This window comes from Apis florea, unplaced genomic scaffold (assembly GCF_048593485.1).
Source record: "Apis florea isolate Af1SG1 unplaced genomic scaffold, ASM4859348v1 contig_2153_pilon, whole genome shotgun sequence".
NCBI classification, from domain to species: Eukaryota; Metazoa; Arthropoda; class Insecta; order Hymenoptera; family Apidae; genus Apis; species Apis florea.
In genome coordinates, this window is record NW_028256536.1 from 271,290 (window position 1) to 285,981 (window position 14,692).

The 14,692-nt window shown below is 39.0% G+C and overlaps 1 protein-coding gene across 7 annotated transcripts in view; it reads right to left on the minus strand.

The window, feature by feature from the left end:
• Positions 1-14,692, minus strand: part of LOC100864146 (uncharacterized) — a 73,648-nt gene that overhangs the window by 25,437 nt on the left and 33,519 nt on the right. The gene's annotated exons all lie outside the window — the stretch shown is intronic.

Here is a 14,692-nt window from a genome sequence, read left to right on the forward strand (position 1 = left end):
ATAATCTATTTTCTTGGCTATTCGATCACGAAAGGGGTAACGATCCACCTCGAGAGAAAGGTTTGGGGTGCGAATACGTACAGGATGTCGCGCAGAAGTAATCGTTTTGAAGAAATAATAACAATTCTTTCTCTCTCTTTTAACACATCTCCCGTGTTACGCGACATCCTGTTCCACATTTCGAGGAGTCGTTTTTTCGCAAATGGAGATCCAATAATATCTGGACAGCTTTGAATCATTCAATTCAATTGTTCGAACGAATCCTCGATGGCTGATCGAATCGCGACATTGTCCAAGAGTGTGATTCCATTCGAAGAATGGAGCTTTTTTCGAGAAAATTTAAATTTCTTTAAAAGAAATATAATCGGATATATATATATATATAAAAATTGATCAATTTTAGAAAAGGAAAAAAAATTATTTTTCTTTTCGGCAAAAAGTTTTATACATCGGTGCGGAATATTAACGGAAAATTCTGCCGCAACGAATCATTAATTAGTTCGATGGAACTTTGAACGTGACGCTCAAGCATAGAAAATTTGCATTCTGTGAATATTCGATCATTTGGTTAATATCATTCGGCTAATATTTGAAAAATGATCGGAACAACGGTGCAACAATCGCGGAATCGCGCCTACCTTGCTCGTGTGCTATGGTAGTCGTGATCGGACGAGAGACGTAAATCAGGTTTAATGAGCTCTCGTGCATGTCTTTCTTGGTTGCTTCTTGGATCTACACGCGCGTCGAACACCTGTTAGTGCCATCTGATTCTGCCCAAATTAAACAAAATCTCGCCGCCAATTGTGCGAGAAAAGAGAGGAATTTGATTCTAATATCGGTAATCGACGTGACCAGGCTCGTTGTTCGTTTCTCTCTAATGAAATGAAAACTTATTTCGTCTATCGAACAAGTTAAGCAAATTAACACGCATTTTACGTTGAATATTTACATGCGTATACATGACTTTTGCATATCGGGCAATTTCGTGTTAATCTTTTTCTCGACACGTGAAAATTCCTGATTTTAAAATTGCTGAATGCAACAGCGACGAAAAAAAAACAAAAAAGTCAATATACGCGACGACACTTGTTCCTTCGAAGAAATTTTCAAAAATTTTCCCCGATAGAACAAAGATTCAGATCTCGCAGAATAATTAATTAAAAATCGATAATAAAAGGACACATCGAGTATCGAAAATCTACTCGAATTTGCGAATCTTTCCTCCTTCGAGAAAGAAGAAAAATTCATATAATTCACCGTTTCGATTCTGGCAAAGGTGTTCCAACATATTATCATTCTATATGTACGTGTATATGCACGCTCGTATCGAACGCGAAAGTTCTAATTGAATATAAGAGTTGATTGTACAAAGGAAAGACCGTTGCACTGTGGCAACGATAACAGCGTGTTTCGAGGGTCACGAATCGACTCGATATCGATCACCCTTTGCGCCGGTATACGTTGCGTCTTGTTTCTCCGTCCCGTTTCGATCGTCTAAACTTCGTCGTAACTTCACGATAGAACGGAAAATATATATCTCGGGAGGAAGGCTGGTGCACACACGCTGATCATAGCTGTTTGCATTCCTTCCTCGAATGGAAACTCCGAAGAACATCTTTTCTTGGACGCTTATTGCCCGTACCATTATCGGAAACTCTACAGTTGAATGAATGGATTTGCCCAAGCTTTTTCCTTCTAGACGAATCTGATAAGATTGGAATTTACTATTGGATTATCTGTTACGCTGTTAATTTCTTAGAACCAGATTTTTTTTTCTTTTACAAGAAGAATCGAGATATAAGAATAGAGAAACGCGCATCCTATTTCAGAAAGAAACAATTACCACAAATTCGTATAATCGCGCGGTGATTAGTTTTAAATCATCGAAGAAGCTCGTTATTATGCACAAAAAAAAAAAAAAATGCATCCGCCTTCGTAACTGAAAAATCGTCCCGTACTTTTTCCAATAGTCGTAACAATCGAAGCGCGCGTGTCATGAATCATATGTTCCAATAATGAATCCAATAAAATCGTCAACGATCCGATAGTCAACAACAATTCAGTCATCGACGATTGATCAGGCGCGCGTCGAAAATAAACGCCTTCCAATTTTATCATTGCCGCCGATTCGGAAAGATCGTTCGAATTTCACTTTTCCTCGAAGAGATTTGGAATCCAAATTTTGGTAATCGAAAATATTCAAAATATTAACGTTGGACTGGCAATCGTTCTCCGGAATTGTTATCGATTTTAATAAAGGCACCGCTGTTCGACCGTAAGTTGTACGCATTCGAAGATGATGAATCGCGATCGAATAATTCGGTGACCCGATTTTACAACGACTCTTCGACTTTCGCTCAAGTCTTGAAGCAACTTTTGCTCACTGAGATCTTGACTTTTGATTATATATATATGTGTGTGTGTGTGTGTGTGTGTGTGTGTGTGTATAAATTTGCTCGTCAGAATTCTGCCTTCTGGTTTATAATGCGAACCAGATGGATGATAAAAATTACAATCTTAAGAAAGATGATTTCAAATATATCCCAAGAGAATTTGACGATAGATTTCTGATCTCGTCCGATCGAGACGGACGTGAATACGACTCGAAGTCGGAAAGACTTTCGATATCGAAGCTCTCGCACTCGTCAAACTCCGAAGATGCAAAGTTTTAACGTTTGCCAAGCATCATTGTACATCTGGTGATGGGAAACGCGACATCTATCCAAAAGCCGATATTATCAATAAAACGGTAGAGTGCTCTCCAGTTCGAAATTGCAAGAATAATTTACGATATACGTGAAAATAAGTATACGAAACGTTACACGAAGTTAAAAGCGCTTTGTTATAAATTTATTAGGGGGGAGGAGGGGAGGTTTATTATATTGAACCTGAAAATGCGCGTAACAGGATATCCCGTATTAGAGATTAAACATAAACATCTCGTTTGAAAATGGGAATTAAAACATTTTAATCGATCGTCAGAAATTGGAAAATATCATTTACGGTATTTAAAGTGCTTATTACACTGTGATACGTTTAGTTTATCACGTAATATTGTTTAATTTATTATAATTCTGTTTATATAATACTGTATTAAAAGACAATTAAACAGGAAATTATCGTGGTTAAATTTGCATTATTCGTGGATTAATTTTCTAGAAAGCCTTCAAAGCCTTTTTTTTCTTCTTTTTTTTTTTTTGAATTAAACGTGTCGTCGCAGCGTATGGATATTTTTTTCCTTTTTTTTTTTTTTTTTTTCGAATGCCACCTTTTAATAAATAAAGTAAAAATATAATCGACCTCTCGTATTTTCTAATATATCAAATCCATTGTTGTATATTTAAACTACCGTTCAATATTTGCCTATTACTTTGTAATAAAGTGTTTATAAATAACACTTCATGTGACATTTTTTTTTTTTCTATTTTCATTTATAGAAGCGTATGCAGTTTTGTGGAAAATAAAAGCGGGGGGGGGGGGGAGGAGGGAAAAGTTATCGATATTTTACGAATTTTCCTTCTTCTCGAGCGATACCGAAAAAAAGAGGAACGAAATCGATCGTAATCCAATTCATAAATCACTCGATCGATATTCGATGCACAAAAATTGTACAAATTGAGAGCTGTAACTTGTCGATTCATTAATGTTATTAACTGGTAAACTAGCGCGAGAGGGGTTGGAACGGCGACCTTGCTTTTTAACTCTACACATACTGTTCTACTTCTTTCCTGTGCACCGTGAACAATGTGTAGAGGATGATCAATAAAGCAGAAAGAGAAAGAGACTTGAAATCAACTTGTATACAGGAAAAAAAATAAACAGGTTCATTTTGTTAGAAGAATTAAACTGACGTTATCATCGAATTTAGTCACAAGTCAACATCGCTATCGAAATTCTTTTCGCCCACAACAAATTTTTACAATAAATCACGCGTAATATACTTTAAAAATTAATATAAAAAGAAGAAAACGCAAATCCTTTCAATTACACTAATTCGTTATTAATCCATTCAAGTATCTCACGAAAAAGTGCAAAACTAATTAAAATCAACGAATTTTTAATCTCGATCTTTGCGGAAACCTCTTCCCTTCAATTTATGAGTCGTAATAACAGTGAGCCAAAAATCGAGCGCGCACAGTGTATGGATTGAAGAGACACGAGCACGATACACATTGGTGCGAAGATCGATCGTGCCAGAAAGAACTTGGCCTTTCCAGTCTCCAGAGAATCGCCGCCGTGGGACTTGACGCCACGTCACGACCCCTCGCACGCGCGTGTGTGTGTGTGTGCGCACACACACAACGGGGTGAATTTACCAGAGAGGGGTCGAGGCTCAAGGGTTGCAAGGGTAACCTACTGTCGTGCACGGTTCACCAGGGACGCGCTCGACAAATTTCTCGTCCCATTCGAGTTCTCTGATTCATCTCGGATCGCGAACGATACGCGTTATTCCCCCTCCTCCTCCCCTTGTTTCGAAATCAGATACGTTTGGCACACTTTTGGGGGAAAATTTTGAGATAATAAAAATTAGAGTCGGCGAGGATTTTTATTTTTATTCGTGGAAATTTTAACGATTTGGAAATCAATTTCTGGTCGAAATTAATAATACGTTAATATAAATATGATCTTGTAGTGAGAGTAGAAGTAGATTAGAGTGTCGTAAAGGTTAACACACGCTCTATAATTAACGAGCTGTGGATATATATCGATCCATGGACCATGTATTAAAAATTATCGTCAAGTTGTATGTATGTTATGCCTTATTTATAAATGAGCCAAGGTTTAATAATAAAAAGTCGTATCATTGGCCACTATTAGATTGAAGCTGAATTTATAATCATCCTGATATTCTTCTTTTTAATTTTATCCAAGAGAAACGATAGTGTTGGTGTCCCTTCGTCTAACAGACGGTGAGAATCGTATATAAATATAAATATTATTAACGAAGAAGCGCATAGCGAGAAAATAAGAACGCGAATCATTCTCGTTCCGAATTTACAGTATTATATCGTGTATAGATACATCAGAAACGAGAACGTGAGAGCGAGGAAGCCATTGTTCTAATATAATAAAATTCTGTGCGATAAAACATCGCCGTTACATCCATTCAAAATTATATTTTTCAATCGCGAGTTGGAAAATTCTTATTCTTTCAGGAAAGAATCGTGTATGTAACGAATTCCTTCGTATAATGGAAAATTTCGATCTCGAGAAAGAGATGGATCAATTTTCGAATCGAGGCAAGAAGTTAACGCGAGCGAGGATTTGGGAAGGTGGCGACGAGTTCTTGCAGCTTCTCGTTGACAGACGAAGCTCGCGTAAAACAGAATCGAGACGCGGCAATTGAGCCGACAACGTAATTTCACGTGAGGCACGTACGCGCGCGGTATAACGGCGTGCAATAATCCGAAACCGGCTCGCGCACCAGTTCTCTCTCATTCAAGACGTGCCGGCCACGTTCGAACTAATTAATTCGTCGCACGGCACACAAGCCGCCGCCGCCTTGTTCCGCAATTTTTTCCTCGATCGTGACAGATCGTCCTCCAATCCGTTCGATGAAAAACTTCGAGTCGCGTGTCACTTTATGTCCTTCCTTCTCGGAATCTCGTCGAAAATGTATTTCTTTGTTTCGTGGGGGAAAGGAAAGATCGCGTTGGAATTTTTGGGAAAGTTTCTTTTTCCTCGCATTGGAATTCTTCCCTCTTCTACGATTTTCACGGGTTCCATCCTCCAAAATTCTTCGCTCTTTCGGAAGTCAAAATTTTTACACAATTTTTCTTCCCCTTGTTTCGTAGGTTTTTCGTTGAGACGGAACAGTTGATTCCAATCACGAGCATTCGATCGACGAATCCGGGAAAAGTTGGGCGGCTAGATGGTCGTCGCGGGATTTTCGAGGGAGCTGCGCTCGTTATCAGGTCGTGGGAGTTAATAGGTTTAGTTGTGGCTAATGGGCGTCCCGGCACGGAATCAGCTGACCGGCCAGCTGGCCGTTGGAAGCGTCGAGGTTGAGAGCCGTTTGCCGTGCACGGCTCTCAGATTGGGTTAGCAAAGGGCGCAGTTGAGAGCGGAGGGTGGCTGCCGAGGGTGAGTCTGCCACGGAGGGAGGAAGAGGGTGTTATTAGGGGCTGCTCATGGGGTGGCACTGCGATCAATGCTGGGGAGTCATGCTAGCCCCCCTTTCGAACTTCTATATATAGAAGAATGACGCGGGTATATATATATATGTGTGTGTGTGTGCGTGTCTTACCGCCGATGGACATCCAAATATTCCTGTCTCGCGAGTTTCCAACCGATTTATCGGGAGACAGGTTGCCACGAGTTGGAATATTGTTCGAATCGAGGCGGAGAAGGAGCTCGTGCATGTATTTGGTTATTTTCTTTTTTTACAGGTAGAATTTGTAATTGTCATTATTAGGAAAAAGTATTTGTTCGCACATGTTTCTCGATAAAGCATTTTGTTCATCGTTCATCTTTCATTTCCGTAATATCGAATTTCTGTATGGTCATATGATAGTATGCTGGTAAATTATATTGAAATTCGATACACTTGAGTTTATTATTTGATAGATACACGTACGACATTATTATAATGTAAATAAATTTGTGTACGAATAATTTTCGCCGATAATTGAATAAATAATACAGAGGTTGTTTATTGCACAGCTTATGAAATTTTATATATCCGAAAGAAGGTGTCCAATACCTCTCGTATCGTGAGGAGCACGTGTTTATATTTATGGATATATATGGATTCTGGATCGAGATTTTTCGCGCCGCTTTGATCGATGCTCCAGATATTTTATTCGGAGGAATACACTTCTTCGATTCTTCCTTTCGCATTTTAACATTTCAAAATTTGCAAAATTTCGAACGCTTTAAGGTTCGGTAATTTTTTTCTTTTTCTTCGCGTGAAAATTTTCACTCGGCTATTTTCATTATCTAAACGAAGAAGCGATCGTTTCTTCGACATTACAATTTTAATACGGAATAAACAATGACCGACTCCCCACTAATTTCCCAAATTTTCTCATTTGACATTTCAATTATCTCCCAGTTAATTGCGCAGACCGCTCAAAAGTGAAAATTTATAATCACTTTTTAACCTTATTTCGAAAACTAAATTAATTAATCTCCGATAGAAGTGATCGCCAGTGTGCATCTCTCGAATGAATCGAAGGGAATCGTTCGATACGATTTATAAGGAAAATTTCGCCGATATTATTCGGTATAATTTCTCTTTCGCGTCGAGCTCTCGTCGTAAATCGTAAGGGTTATCGATCACGATCACTGGAGATCCGCATCGGAATATTGTTGGTTCGCGTGCAAAAGGAATCGCGATCTCGACGAAAATGAAAATTATTCCCCCGAATAATCGCAATTAATTATCGTGACAGGTGTATCTCGAGGCGTTAAAATTGCGCGACCTTTTGATCGTTTCAAAAAAAAAAATGGATTGGCGAGAAACGTGTGTATAAAAGGGGGGGGGGGGGGGAAGAAAGATCGTTACTTTGGAATTTATTGGCTCGTAGCCTTTTATCGCGAGAAAGGGCGCGAGAAAGGGTGGTGGAGGTTTTTCGTGGTTTTCGAAGCTCGCGCTTAATCGAGCCGTCAATTTGATTCTCCAAATCGATTCTCGCGTACAAAAATCGTCAATGTCCAGAGGCGTGAAATTCTCTCTCTTATCTCGCGATACCTAATCTCTCTCTTTTTTTTTTTTTGACGATCGAAATTATTTTTTTTAAATACCTCGATCAATCTGGAGACGAGCTCTCTTCTCCGATTATTTAAACTATAGGCGAGCCGATCGAGGTTAATTTTTGTAAAATTATCTTTGTATCCACGTGGTATTCACGTGGAATCTAAACAAACAGATAGCGTTCTATCTGTGAAAACGAATAGAGACGAGTGGTAATACGTAATAGATGTACGATAAACAGCGTCGAAGAACAGCGTTGAAGAAAACACTGAATGAAAGAATGAAGATCTACAAGATTTCTGCGAATCGAAAAAAAAAAAAAACGCCAACATCCACTATCCCTTTGAAACGCAGAATAACAATCACGAGCGTTCCAGGAAAATTCCATCGAATCGTCGTGTCTCCAGTCCAATTAATTTCGAGAAAACATATTCGAAACATTTTGAAATTCTCTCGCGAAGAGAATTTCCGAATCGAACGAGAAAAAATGAAATAAGAGAGTTAGACGGAGAGTATCCTGCGAACAACAATTCGATATATCGTATTTTCCATGGAATCGGAACGGAGGAAAAAGCAAGGCACGGCTTATCAAAGGTACATAGTTACGTAACGTCTAAGCCTGATAAGGAGGTTGATACAGGTATTTATCGATTCCAGATGCGTGCCGAGTAATCGTGCCGATAATTGAAACTACAATTTCATTGAACGATCTGAACAAAAGGAAAGGTGTGTGTGTGTGTGTATAGATCCGAAAAACGGATAATCGATCCTGCTCGGATTCGACGCGCTCGATTCTTCGGTATCAACTGTGAAACGTTTCTCGAATATTATTTGTTTCTATGAAATAATGTTGGGAAATATTCGAGCAGCCTTGGGAACCTGAGTGTCGCTAGGTGGAAAGATAACTGAGCAAATTGCGGAACAAATTATAGATAAAATTTTATATCTGCGAGTTTTAGACGTTACACGTCAATTTTATAGTATATATGTACTTTTAAAGAAAAAAAGAGTGCGATCCTTGGACGAGATATGAAATTTTCCAGCCAAATTAATAAAATTTGAAGAATGGATCGATTAATGGAAGAGTTTAGAAATTCTTTAAAATGTTTGAAAAAAAGTCTCAGATTCGATACAAATACGATAATAAGTTTCCTCTTATCAGAGCGAGAATGCAAGGCTCGTTCGATCTCATTTTTATCGCGTTTAAAATCTAAAGTGTGTGCTTGGATGGGTAATAAGAAAATGGACAAAGGAAAGAAAATTGAAGGATTTCTAAGATTTTATATACACACACGTGTTCCCATCAAAGGGGAGAGGCTCGATCTCAAAATATTAAATATAATGCACGAGGAAATATAAAACGATCATCATCCGTGGTTATAAATCGAGGAACGGCAAGCGAACAACCGAGAGATGCCAGAATTAACAAATATCTCATTTTTCTTCTCTCACTTTCCCTCAATTAGAAACTCGTATCGAAATGAAGTAGCGGCTCGACTCGCCAACCAGCCCATCCATCTGTCACGCGGCGGCAGCAATCGCATCACGGCGCTCGCCATCGATTTATCGCTGCTGCCACGATATACACTTTATTATCGTTCGAGTATCGTTTCCCTTCCTTACCTCGTATCCTTATCACCGATCGCCCCCTCATATAGACGAAGGGGGCAATTGAATGGGTGGACGACACAACCTTGATCAAGATTCTCGCGGCCGTAAGAAGAAGTTGGTGGTCCACGAAGTTCAATCGTGGGAACGGAAAGCGACCGAGCTTGTTAAGCGGAGCGGAGAAAACCGGCGTTGGCCGATGTGTGCCAACCATAAAAGAGCAATAATCAGCGAGCCACGCCACGGTTCAGGTCGAACTCGGCCACTGGCCATTGCTGGAAAAGTGAACGGTGGTGGTGCGCCTCTCTGTGACGAAATACCGCACGCTCGAAGTTAGATCATTCCCTCTCTCCCTTTCTCTGAGAAAAGTGCGCTTAATTAATGCCGTTCCTAATTAATTTCCACAACGATCGTTTTCTTTTTTAATTTCATTCATACCAATTTTATTTCAATTAATTCTTAATGAAACATGCGATGATAAAGAATATGCACACTCGAGAAAATATTCTATAAATAATATGGAGGAAGAACGAGCTTCCATTCGCTCTTCAAGAGTTTGCTCTTCGTTTTCGGGAGCAAGCAAAAGAAAGTGAAAAGTTCGATCTTTAATTCGTCGATAGAAACGAGACACGAAGATGTGAGAATAATATCGAGGAATATGGAGGAACGAAATTTCCAAAATACTCGGCCGAGAGGTTTGGAGGAAGAGGGGCGGAGGATTTATTTACTCGCAGAAAACGCGGAGGAGTGCGAGCGCGCCGGTACCTCGTGTGGCGTTTCACCGTTCTCTATGACGAAATCGCCGCCAGGCCAGGCGAAACCGGGCGTCGAGAATAGAAAAGAAAAGATTCTCATTTCTCTATCGACGGTTAACGAAGAAACGGTTGGTTTGCTCCGCGGCCAACAGAATCCGTAAGCGAGCGCCGCTGCTTTCACGCGGCTCGCTCGAAATCGACGAAGGAGGAACAACAGGCCGATGGAATAAAGGGCGCTTGTTCCTCGCCTTTCTTTTTCAAGCCGTGGCGAGATTTATTATTAGGCGTTTCGTCACTGTGACGCAAGGACGGATACCTCGCGGAGACGATACGTCGAATCGAATATTTATCATCCGGAGATCGTTCCAAGAGGTGTGTTTCTTTTTTTTTTTTTTTTTTTTTTTTTTTGATGAAATGTCAATGAACAATTTTTGATTTGTGAGCGCGAGGAGATATATAATGGATTACACATGGGGGAGAAATTTTTTTTTTTTTTTAATATCGATGATATTCCACGAAACGATGATTATCGATATATGTATATAACAACGGCACGCGAAAGTGTTTGATTTTTATTTTTCATAAAATTTTGCCAATGTGTAGGAAATAATAGGTTGATACATGAAAAATCAATGCGGAAATTTTTTTCTTTTTTTTTTTTTTTTTTTTTTATATATAAATATAACTTTGTTAATGGAGAAAAATTTTAAATTAAAGTTACGAAATTGATTATTTCGTTGTAAAAAAAAATAAATTGTATTCAAAGCGTGAAAAGAATTTTTCTTCGAGGAAAAATCTTGGAAGAAGAGAGAAAAAAAAAAAAAAAAAGAATTATCTCAATAGCAATTACAGAATATTCCGGACCCTTTAGAAAAAAATGGAAAATAAGAAACAGATAAAAAAAAAAATTAATATTCCATTGTGTTTCTAAATTAATAATCCGCGCCAACGCGTGTAATTACGTATCATTTCAATAGATGTGATAAAAAAAATTCATTCGCATTTTCTAAGATGTGTTTCAAAATAAAATCGAGAAAACGGACGAACGAACCAAAGAAATCTAATTTTAAAATTTCGAATAACGAAAAATCGCGTGATATGTGAATAATAATTTGAATCCCTCCCCCTCCCCCTCCCTCCACCCTCGCAAAAGATTAAGAAGAGAAATCGACACGATTAGAATAAAAAAAAAAAAAAATTACAATTATCGATAGAAATGTTATTGTTCTCTATTCGAAACACGTATTAAACATAACATAATAAACACAACACAATAAAATGAGATAAATCGCTTAAAAAATTGCGAGATGTTGCATAAGAATCTGCGCCAACACGACTGCGCAAAATCTGAATCTGAACTCGTGTAATCATTAATCGTAAAATTGATACAAAAAAAAAAAAAAAAAAAAAAAATGCTCGAGCAATTGCTCGAGCAACGGATACAAATAAAAAGAGAGAAAATAATTAATAAACAAACAGTATCTGTATTAAGATCCTGTACAAGAGGATGTACCGTTGTTTCGTCATTTTCGTCATTTTCTCGCATGCATCCTCGCATCAAAGTATCAAAGTATATATAGAAAGTAACTATAATAATAGATTCGATAACTTTATAACGTGAAAGTATCGAAAATTTTACCGAGAAACGATCGATAAAATTGATAAAATATAAAAGTTCACAAGGAGATATCCTTCAATAGGGATCTTTCAATAGAAATTTATACATCCCTTGTATCGCAATATTATATTTATATTCGTCGTTAAAATTATCGCAAAATTATGTTCGCAAAAAAAAAAAAAAAGAAGAAAAACAGACAGAGGCAAAAGAGATTCGATCATCGTGAAATTCCTCGGAGAAAACGATTCCAATTTGAAAACAGATGTAAAGATAGGGAAAAATTGATCGTTTGCACGACACTAAAAATGGACGAAACTGCCAAGTTTGGATTTGTTCCGCTCGGCCTCTGACCCCCTTAATGATTACGGGTATCAATTAACGGTGCATGTTTCCTGTTAATGAGAGTCCAAAAGGCGCGCCACGAAACTGATAATTAAGCAGATAACGAGAAGATGGAAGAAAACACGATGGTCGAAAAGTGTGCACCGGCGTTATCAATTTTTCTAGCAATTCGATATTAATTCCGAGCTAGCTGTTTCAATCTCCATCGAAAGATCGTCCAACCTGAAGAACGGAACATTACAAAACGATGACACATCTGTTCCAGCCAAATTGCCGTGGGATTACTGGACTTGAAGATGTTACACGAACCTGAAGAACCGGTTTCAAAGCGTACTGAGGACGGAAAAAAAAGAGAGAGGGAGAGAGAGAGAGAAGAAAAAATGAAGGAAAGAAAAAGAGAAAGAAAACTCGTGGGTCCAGCGTCGATCATTTACCCTCCTTCGTGTCATCCAACTCCACGTTTTCTGATTCTTTACCGTTTCCTCTATTACCTTCTGGACCTTCGTCTCTACCCGCTTTCAAATGCTCGTTACATCCTTAACGCATCGAGAATTTCTCTCGTCGTCGACACGTGTTTTTTCCTACAATTTGTAGACACTGGTTCGCTTCTTTTCCCCCTCATCCCGCTTTATTATTATTATTATTATTATTTTTGTTTCTGAGGAGGAACGAAACGCAAGAAGTCGCATCATCGTTGGGATGTCCGATGCTGACGGACGTTCCAAGCTAAACAGCTATCTGTTGAGTCGAGAAAGATGAGTTATCTCGTCACTCGTGCGTTCTTTTGCAACTGGAATGACGCCAAACTTTAATAGTTACACTTACTCGTTCGAAACGGCATTATATACTGAACCTCGTTTGTTTTTGATCTATGTAAGAATCATCCTTATCCTCCATCTGACGAGATTTCCGATCCGAGAAAAGTGTTACGAGATCGTTGTGTGGCAGAGATTGATATCTGCCTTCTTTCTTCCTTTCAAAGAACGTACATAAAAAAAAGGAAGGAGAGAAAATTATTTATTTATTTCCTTTATTTCCTCTATTATTTCTCTAAATTTCGTAATTACGCGTGTCGAGAAAAGATCGAAACTTGGACGAAAGTGGGATGTGTACACGCGATTATACGCGGCGTGTTGAGACGATTTACACGGAAATGACGACACGATAAATCCGGTGGTGTCACGGTTGGAGCTGGAACCACTTTATACCACCACCACCACCCCCATCCACCCCCTCCGATCGAGGGGTTTATTCGGCTTCTCTCCGTGATTTAGAGAGATCGAATCGATCCGCCCGCTCGAAAATTCTGCCCGATGCCATTCCCCTAATTTCTGTTTTCCGCCTGGATCACGACTGGGGCTGGCTGAGGTGAATATTATTCGACCAATACCTCGAGATTTCGTGCATACCGAAGATGTTGTGAATACCGATAATTGGAAATTGAAAATCCCGACAAGCACGTGTAATTCCGTTGACTTTTTGAGTATTGTTCGGTGTAAATTATTAATAACACAAATGTGATCGTTTCCAGTAATAATAAAACAACGAAGAAAAATGATCGATATTTTAAGAAATAATTCAATTGCGAAATATCTCTGATAATAACTAATCCTAACCAATCCAATTATTTTCTTTCGTTACCTTAATATCGATAATTATCGATAATAGACGTTTGTTTATCAATTCGAATATCGATCGATATCCCCCCGCGATTTATTTTCACGAAGAAGAAAAGGAATGAAAGAAAGAGAGGAAGAAGAGGGGGGGGGAGAGATGTCGAGCTCAAACGCGCACACGTATAGAGACGCGAAGCGCGTTGTTCGTACACCGCGTGGGAGGTCGCTAATTTATTGCGCATTAACGTCACTTATATCTAACCACGCACAAGACGGCTCGTGCTGATCCAACTCGTATTGTCGCGCACCGTGTCATCGTTCAACTTTCCATCTCTCGGAAGACAAGTTTTCCCAAAACAACTCGACTCGAGCGTGAGAAATTAAGAGAATTTTTAGTTTAACGATCCTTGCCGGAGGGAGGACACCTCGGCGATTTTAATCTCTTTTTCTTTTTTTCTTTCCTCTACATGGTGTCGATACAAAAAATATCAATTGCTTTATTTTTCGCGATATCAACATGTTCCTGGATAAAAAAAAAAAAAAAAAAAAATATCAAAAACTATATAATAAATTACTGTTACGCGATTACACTCGAAAAAAGTTACATCGAATCGCGACAAAATATATCAAAAATATATGGCTTTCATCGGGGGGAAGGGAGAAAATTCATATTTCAACGGTTTAAATATATCCGTATTGCACGTGATGCAATAGAAAACCGGGCGACGGTTTCAAAAGTTAATCTTCCCCGCTAATGTTTAATTCCTCCTTAACGAGGAATCGCGATAATTATTGGAGGGGGGATGGGGGGGGGAGAAAGGGAGAGAGAGAGAGAGAGAGAGAGGTTTTGGTTTCGAACGAATTTTGAAAACGAACGGGAGGAGAGGAGAGGCGCGCGACGAGGAATCCTCTCTCGCTCGTTCGTCCTTAATTGGGTTCGTGCCACTGTGTTAATAAATGCGGCCAGGCAAGTGCATTCTGCGCATTGCGAAGTCCGGCCACGCGTATACCCCAGGCCCTTATAAAGGCTCAATCAGCCTGATCCCGATTGAGTCAT